Below are 8,864 nucleotides of genomic sequence, written 5' to 3'. Positions count from 1 at the left end.
TGGGGTCATATTAGTTTGTAGCTGAGTCTCCTCTTTCCATCGTGGGGTCATATTAGTTTGTAGCTGAGTCTCCTCTTTCCATAGTGGGGTCATATTAGTTTGTAGCTGAGTCTCCCCCTTCCATCGTGGGGTCATATTAGTTTGTAGCTGAGTCTCCTCTTTCCATAGTGGGGTCATATTAGTTTGTAGCTGAGTCTCCCCTTTCCATCGTGGGGTCATATTAGTTTGTAGCTGAGTCTCCTGTTTCCATAGTGGGGTCATATTAGTTTGTAGCTGAGTCTCCCCTTTCGATAGTGGGGTCATATTAGTTTGTAGCTGAGTTTCCTCTTTCCATAGTGGGGTCATTTTAGTTTGTAGCTGAGTCTCCCCCTTCCATCGTGGGGTCATATTAGTTTGTAGCTGAGTCTCCTCTTTCCATAGTGGGGTCATATTAGTTTGTAGCTGAGTCTCCCCCTTCCATCGTGGGGTCATATTAGTTTGTAGCTGAGTCTCCTGTTTCCATAGTGGGGTCATATTAGTTTGTAGCTGAGTCTCCCCTTTCCATAGTGGGGTCATATTAGTTTGTAGCTGAGTTTCCTCTTTCCATAGTGGGGTCATTTTAGTTTGTAGCTGAGTCTCCCCCTTCCATCGTGGGGTCATATTAGTTTGTAGCTGAGTCTCCTCTTTCCATAGTGGGGTCATATTAGTTTGTAGCTGAGTCTCCCCTTCCATCGTGGGGTCATATTAGTTTGTAGCTGAGTCTCCTGTTTCCATAGTGGGGTCATATTAGTTTGTAGCTGAGTCTCCCTTTCCATAGTGGGGTCATATTAGTTTGTAGCTGAGTTTCCCCTTCCATAGTGGGGTCAAATTAGTTTGTAGCTGAGTCTCCCCCTTCCATAGTGGGGTCATATTAGTTTGTAGCTGAGTCTCCTGTTTCCATAGTGGGGTCATGTTAGTTTGTAGCTGAGAGTCTCCTCTTTCCATAGTGGGGTCATGTTAGTTTGTAGCTGAGAGTCTCCCCTTTCCATAGTGGGGTCATATTAGTTTGTAGCTGAGTCTCCTCTTTCCATCGTGGGGTCATATTAGTTTGTAGCTGAGTCTCCTCTTTCCATCGTGGGGTCATATTAGTTTGTAGCTGAGTCTCCTCTTTCCATAGTGGGGTCATATTAGTTTGTAGCTGAGTCTCCCCCTTCCATCGTGGGGTCATATTAGTTCGTAGCTGAGTCTCCTCTTTCCATAGTGGGGTCATATTAGTTTGTAGCTGAGTCTCCCCCTTCCATCGTGGGGTCATATTAGTTTGTAGCTGAGTCTCCTGTTTCCATAGTGGGGTCATATTAGTTTGTAGCTGAGTCTCCCCTTTCCATAGTGGGGTCATATTAGTTTGTAGCTGAGTTTCCTCTTTCCATAGTGGGGTCATTTTAGTTTGTAGCTGAGTCTCCCCCTTCCATCGTGGGGTCATATTAGTTTGTAGCTGAGTCTCCTCTTTCCATAGTGGGGTCATATTAGTTTGTAGCTGAGTCTCCCCTTCCATCGTGGGGTCATATTAGTTTGTAGCTGAGTCTCCTGTTTCCATAGTGGGGTCATATTAGTTTGTAGCTGAGTCTCCCTTTCCATAGTGGGGTCATATTAGTTTGTAGCTGAGTCTCCCCCTTCCATAGTGGGGTCAAATTAGTTTGTAGCTGAGTCTCCCCCTTCCATAGTGGGGTCATATTAGTTTGTAGCTGAGTCTCCTGTTTCCATAGTGGGGTCATGTTAGTTTGTAGCTGAGAGTCTCCTCTTTCCATAGTGGGGTCATGTTAGTTTGTAGCTGAGAGTCTCCCCTTTCCATAGTGGGGTCATGTTAGTTTGTAGCTGAGTCTCCTGTTTCCATAGTGGGGTCATGTTAGTTTGTAGCTGAGAGTCTCCTCTTTCCATAGTGTGGTCATGTTAGTTTGTAGCTGAGAGTCTCCCCTTTCCATAGTGGGGTCATATTAGTTTGTAGCTGAGTCTCCCTCTTTCCATCGTGGGGTCATATTAGTTTGTAGCTGAGAGTCTCCTCTTTCCATAGTGGGGTCATGTTAGTTTGTAGCTGAGTCTCCTCTTTCCATAGTGGGGTCATATTAGTTTGTAGCTGAGTCTCCCCCTTCCATCGTGGGGTCATATTAGTTTGTAGCTGAGTCTCCTATTTCCATAGTGGGGTCATATTAGTTTGTAGCTGAGTCTCCTGTTTCCATAGTGGGGTCATATTAGTTTGTAGCTGAGTCTCCTCTTTCCATAGTGGGGTCATATTAGTTTGTAGCTGAGTCTCCCCCTTCCATAGTGGGGTCATGTTAGTTTGTAGCTGAGTCTCCTCTTTCCATCGTGGGGTCATATTAGTTTGTAGCTGAGTCTCCTCTTTCCATAGTGGGGTCATATTAGTTTGTAGCTGAGTCTCCTCTTTCCATAGTGGGGTCATATTAGTTTGTAGCTGAGTCTCCTCTTTCCATCGTGGGGTCATATTAGTTTGTAGCTGAGTCTCCTATTTCCATAGTGGGGTCATATTAGTTTGTAGCTGAGTCTCCTCTTTCCATAGTGGGGTCATATTAGTTTGTAGCTGAGTCTCCTCTTTCCATAGTGGGGTCATATTAGTTTGTAGCTGAGTCTCCTCTTTCCATCGTGGGGTCATATTAGTTTGTAGCTGAGTCTCCTATTTCCATAGTGGGGTCATATTAGTTTGTAGCTGAGTCTCCTGTTTCCATAGTGGGGTCATATTAGTTTGTAGCTGAGTCTCCCCCTTCCATAGTGGGGTCATGTTAGTTTGTAGCTGAGTCTCCCCCTTCCATAGTGGGGTCATGTTAGTTTGTAGCTGAGTCTCCTCTTTCCATCGTGGGGTCATATTAGTTTGTAGCTGAGTCTCCTCTTTCCATCGTGGGGTCATATTAGTTTGTAGCTGAGTCTCCTATTTCCATAGTGGGGTCATATTAGTTTGTAGCTGAGTCTCCTCTTTCCATAGTGGGGTCATATTAGTTTGTAGCTGAGTCTCCTCTTTCCATAGTGGGGTCATATTAGTTTGTAGCTGAGTCTCCTCTTTCCATCGTGGGGTCATATTAGTTTGTAGCTGAGTCTCCTATTTCCATAGTGGGGTCATATTAGTTTGTAGCTGAGTCTCCTGTTTCCATAGTGGGGTCATATTAGTTTGTAGCTGAGTCTCCCCCTTCCATAGTGGGGTCATGTTAGTTTGTAGCTGAGTCTCCCCTTCCATAGTGGGGTCATGTTAGTTTGTAGCTGAGTCTCCTCTTTCCATCGTGGGGTCATATTAGTTTGTATCTGAGTCTCCTGTTTCCATAGTGGGGTCATATTAGTTTGTAGCTGAGTCTCCTCTTTCCATAGTGGGGTCATATTAGTTTGTAGCTGAGTCTCCCCCTTCCATAGTGGGGTCATGTTAGTTTGTAGCTGAGTCTCCTCTTTCCATCGTGGGGTCATATTAGTTTGTAGCTGAGTCTCCTCTTTCCATAGTGGGGTCATATTAGTTTGTAGCTGAGTCTCCTCTTTCCATAGTGGGGTCATATTAGTTTGTAGCTGAGTCTCCCCTTCCATAGTGGGGTCATGTTAGTTTGTAGCTGAGTCTCCTCTTTCCATCGTGGGGTCATATTAGTTTGTAGCTGAGTCTCCTCTTTCCATAGTGGGGTCATATTAGTTTGTAGCTGAGTCTCCTCTTTCCATCGTGGGGTCATATTAGTTTGTAGCTGAGTCTCCTATTTCCATAGTGGGGTCATATTAGTTTGTAGCTGAGTCTCCTGTTTCCATAGTGGGGTCATATTAGTTTGTAGCTGAGTCTCCCCTTCCATAGTGGGGTCATGTTAGTTTGTAGCTGAGTCTCCCCTTCCATAGTGGGGTCATGTTAGTTTGTAGCTGAGTCTCCTCTTTCCATCGTGGGGTCATATTAGTTTGTACCTGAGTCTCCCCCTTCCATAGTGGGGTCATATTAGTTTGTAGCTGAGTCTCCTATTTCCATAGTGGGGTCATATTAGTTTGTAGCTGAGTCTCCTGTTTCCATAGTGGGGTCATATTAGTTTGTAGCTGAGTCTCCTCTTTCCATAGTGGGGTCATATTAGTTTGTAGCTGAGTCTCCCTTCCATAGTGGGGTCATGTTAGTTTGTAGCTGAGTCTCCTCTTTCCATCGTGGGGTCATATTAGTTTGTAGCTGAGTCTCCTCTTTCCATAGTGGGGTCATATTAGTTTGTAGCTGAGTCTCCTCTTTCCATAGTGGGGTCATATTAGTTTGTAGCTGAGTCTCCTCTTTCCATCGTGGGGTCATATTAGTTTGTAGCTGAGTCTCCTATTTCCATAGTGGGGTCATATTAGTTTGTAGCTGAGTCTCCTCTTTCCATAGTGGGGTCATATTAGTTTGTAGCTGAGTCTCCTCTTTCCATAGTGGGGTCATATTAGTTTGTAGCTGAGTCTCCTCTTTCCATCGTGGGGTCATATTAGTTTGTAGCTGAGTCTCCTATTTCCATAGTGGGGTCATATTAGTTTGTAGCTGAGTCTCCTGTTTCCATAGTGGGGTCATATTAGTTTGTAGCTGAGTCTCCCCTTCCATAGTGGGGTCATGTTAGTTTGTAGCTGAGTCTCCCCTTCCATAGTGGGGTCATGTTAGTTTGTAGCTGAGTCTCCTCTTTCCATCGTGGGGTCATATTAGTTTGTATCTGAGTCTCCTGTTTCCATAGTGGGGTCATATTAGTTTGTAGCTGAGTCTCCTCTTTCCATAGTGGGGTCATATTAGTTTGTAGCTGAGTCTCCCCTTCCATAGTGGGGTCATGTTAGTTTGTAGCTGAGTCTCCTCTTTCCATCGTGGGGTCATATTAGTTTGTAGCTGAGTCTCCTCTTTCCATAGTGGGGTCATATTAGTTTGTAGCTGAGTCTCCTCTTTCCATAGTGGGGTCATATTAGTTTGTAGCTGAGTCTCCCCTTCCATAGTGGGGTCATGTTAGTTTGTAGCTGAGTCTCCTCTTTCCATCGTGGGGTCATATTAGTTTGTAGCTGAGTCTCCTCTTTCCATAGTGGGGTCATATTAGTTTGTAGCTGAGTCTCCTCTTTCCATAGTGGGGTCATATTAGTTTGTAGCTGAGTCTCCTCTTTCCATCGTGGGGTCATATTAGTTTGTAGCTGAGTCTCCTATTTCCATAGTGGGGTCATATTAGTTTGTAGCTGAGTCTCCTGTTTCCATAGTGGGGTCATATTAGTTTGTAGCTGAGTCTCCCCCTTCCATAGTGGGGTCATGTTAGTTTGTAGCTGAGTCTCCCCCTTCCATAGTGGGGTCATGTTAGTTTGTAGCTGAGTCTCCTCTTTCCATCGTGGGGTCATATTAGTTTGTACCTGAGTCTCCTGTTTCCATAGTGGGGTCATATTAGTTTGTAGCTGAGTCTCCTCTTTCCATCGTGGGGTCATATTAGTTTGTAGCTGAGTCTCCCCCTTCCATCGTGGGGTCATATTAGTTTGTAGCTGAGAGTCTCCCCTTTCCATAGTGGGGTCATATTAGTTTGTAGCTGAGTCTCCTCTTTCCATCGTGGGGTCATATTAGTTTGTAGCTGAGTCTCCCCCTTCAATTGTGGGGTCATATTAGTTTGTAGCTGAGTCTCCTCTTTCCATAGTGGGGTCATATTAGTTTGTAGCTGAGTCTCCCCCTTCCATCGTGGGGTCATATTAGTTCGTAGCTGAGTCTCCTCTTTCCATAGTGGGGTCATATTAGTTTGTAGCTGAGTCTCCCCTTCCATCGTGGGGTCATATTAGTTTGTAGCTGAGTCTCCTGTTTCCATAGTGGGGTCATATTAGTTTGTAGCTGAGTCTCCCTTTCCATAGTGGGGTCATATTAGTTTGTAGCTGAGTTTCCTCTTTCCATAGTGGGGTCATTTTAGTTTGTAGCTGAGTCTCCCCTTCCATCGTGGGGTCATATTAGTTTGTAGCTGAGTCTCCTCTTTCCATAGTGGGGTCATATTAGTTTGTAGCTGAGTCTCCCCTTCCATCGTGGGGTCATATTAGTTTGTAGCTGAGTCTCCTGTTTCCATAGTGGGGTCATATTAGTTTGTAGCTGAGTCTCCCCTTTCCATAGTGGGGTCATATTAGTTTGTAGCTGAGTCTCCCCTTCCATAGTGGGGTCAAATTAGTTTGTAGCTGAGTCTCCCCTTCCATAGTGGGGTCATATTAGTTTGTAGCTGAGTCTCCTGTTTCCATAGTGGGGTCATGTTAGTTTGTAGCTGAGAGTCTCCTCTTTCCATAGTGGGGTCATGTTAGTTTGTAGCTGAGAGTCTCCCCTTTCCATAGTGGGGTCATATTAGTTTGTAGCTGAGTCTCCTCTTTCCATCGTGGGGTCATATTAGTTTGTAGCTGAGTCTCCTCTTTCCATCGTGGGGTCATATTAGTTTGTAGCTGAGTCTCCTCTTTCCATAGTGGGGTCATATTAGTTTGTAGCTGAGTCTCCCCCTTCCATCGTGGGGTCATATTAGTTCGTAGCTGAGTCTCCTCTTTCCATAGTGGGGTCATATTAGTTTGTAGCTGAGTCTCCCCTTCCATCGTGGGGTCATATTAGTTTGTAGCTGAGTCTCCTGTTTCCATAGTGGGGTCATATTAGTTTGTAGCTGAGTCTCCCTTTCGATAGTGGGGTCATATTAGTTTGTAGCTGAGTTTCCTCTTTCCATAGTGGGGTCATTTTAGTTTGTAGCTGAGTCTCCCCTTCCATCGTGGGGTCATATTAGTTTGTAGCTGAGTCTCCTCTTTCCATAGTGGGGTCATATTAGTTTGTAGCTGAGTCTCCCCTTCCATCGTGGGGTCATATTAGTTTGTAGCTGAGTCTCCTGTTTCCATAGTGGGGTCATATTAGTTTGTAGCTGAGTCTCCCTTTCCATAGTGGGGTCATATTAGTTTGTAGCTGAGTCTCCCCTTCCATAGTGGGGTCAAATTAGTTTGTAGCTGAGTCTCCCCTTCCATAGTGGGGTCATATTAGTTTGTAGCTGAGTCTCCTGTTTCCATAGTGGGGTCATGTTAGTTTGTAGCTGAGAGTCTCCTCTTTCCATAGTGGGGTCATGTTAGTTTGTAGCTGAGAGTCTCCCCTTTCCATAGTGGGGTCATGTTAGTTTGTAGCTGAGTCTCCTGTTTCCATAGTGGGGTCATGTTAGTTTGTAGCTGAGAGTCTCCTCTTTCCATAGTGTGGTCATGTTAGTTTGTAGCTGAGAGTCTCCCCTTTCCATAGTGGGGTCATATTAGTTTGTAGCTGAGTCTCCTCTTTCCATCGTGGGGTCATATTAGTTTGTAGCTGAGAGTCTCCTCTTTCCATAGTGGGGTCATATTAGTTTGTAGCTGAGTCTCCTCTTTCCATAGTGGGGTCATATTAGTTTGTAGCTGAGTCTCCCTCTTTTCCATCGTGGGGTCATATTAGTTTGTAGCTGAGTCTCCTATTTCCATAGTGGGGTCATATTAGTTTGTAGCTGAGTCTCCTCTTTCCATAGTGGGGTCATATTAGTTTGTAGCTGAGTCTCCTCTTTCCATAGTGGGGTCATATTAGTTTGTAGCTGAGTCTCCTCTTTCCATCGTGGGGTCATATTAGTTTGTAGCTGAGTCTCCTATTTCCATAGTGGGGTCATATTAGTTTGTAGCTGAGTCTCCTGTTTCCATAGTGGGGTCATATTAGTTTGTAGCTGAGTCTCCCTTCCATAGTGGGGTCATGTTAGTTTGTAGCTGAGTCTCCCCCTTCCATAGTGGGGTCATGTTAGTTTGTAGCTGAGTCTCCTCTTTCCATCGTGGGGTCATATTAGTTTGTATCTGAGTCTCCTGTTTCCATAGTGGGGTCATATTAGTTTGTAGCTGAGTCTCCTCTTTCCATAGTGGGGTCATATTAGTTTGTAGCTGAGTCTCCCCCTTCCATAGTGGGGTCATGTTAGTTTGTAGCTGAGTCTCCTCTTTCCATCGTGGGGTCATATTAGTTTGTAGCTGAGTCTCCTCTTTCCATAGTGGGGTCATATTAGTTTGTAGCTGAGTCTCCTCTTTCCATAGTGGGGTCATATTAGTTTGTAGCTGAGTCTCCCCTTCCATAGTGGGGTCATGTTAGTTTGTAGCTGAGTCTCCTCTTTCCATCGTGGGGTCATATTAGTTTGTAGCTGAGTCTCCTCTTTCCATAGTGGGGTCATATTAGTTTGTAGCTGAGTCTCCTCTTTCCATCGTGGGGTCATATTAGTTTGTAGCTGAGTCTCCTATTTCCATAGTGGGGTCATATTAGTTTGTAGCTGAGTCTCCTGTTTCCATAGTGGGGTCATATTAGTTTGTAGCTGAGTCTCCCCCTTCCATAGTGGGGTCATGTTAGTTTGTAGCTGAGTCTCCCCCTTCCATAGTGGGGTCATGTTAGTTTGTAGCTGAGTCTCCTCTTTCCATCGTGGGGTCATATTAGTTTGTACCTGAGTCTCCCCCTTCCATAGTGGGGTCATATTAGTTTGTAGCTGAGTCTCCTATTTCCATAGTGGGGTCATATTAGTTTGTAGCTGAGTCTTCTGTTTCCATAGTGGGGTCATATTAGTTTGTAGCTGAGTCTCCTCTTTCCATAGTGGGGTCATATTAGTTTGTAGCTGAGTCTCCCCCTTCCATAGTGGGGTCATGTTAGTTTGTAGCTGAGTCTCCTCTTTCCATCGTGGGGTCATATTAGTTTGTAGCTGAGTCTCCTCTTTCCATAGTGGGGTCATATTAGTTTGTAGCTGAGTCTCCTCTTTCCATAGTGGGGTCATATTAGTTTGTAGCTGAGTCTCCTCTTTCCATCGTGGGGTCATATTAGTTTGTAGCTGAGTCTCCTATTTCCATAGTGGGGTCATATTAGTTTGTAGCTGAGTCTCCTCTTTCCATAGTGGGGTCATATTAGTTTGTAGCTGAGTCTCCTCTTTCCATAG

The sequence above is a fragment of the Oncorhynchus masou genome, unplaced genomic scaffold (genome assembly GCF_036934945.1).
Source record: "Oncorhynchus masou masou isolate Uvic2021 unplaced genomic scaffold, UVic_Omas_1.1 unplaced_scaffold_2426, whole genome shotgun sequence".
Classification (NCBI taxonomy): Eukaryota; Metazoa; Chordata; class Actinopteri; order Salmoniformes; family Salmonidae; genus Oncorhynchus; species Oncorhynchus masou.
This window is presented reverse-complemented; position numbering follows the sequence as displayed.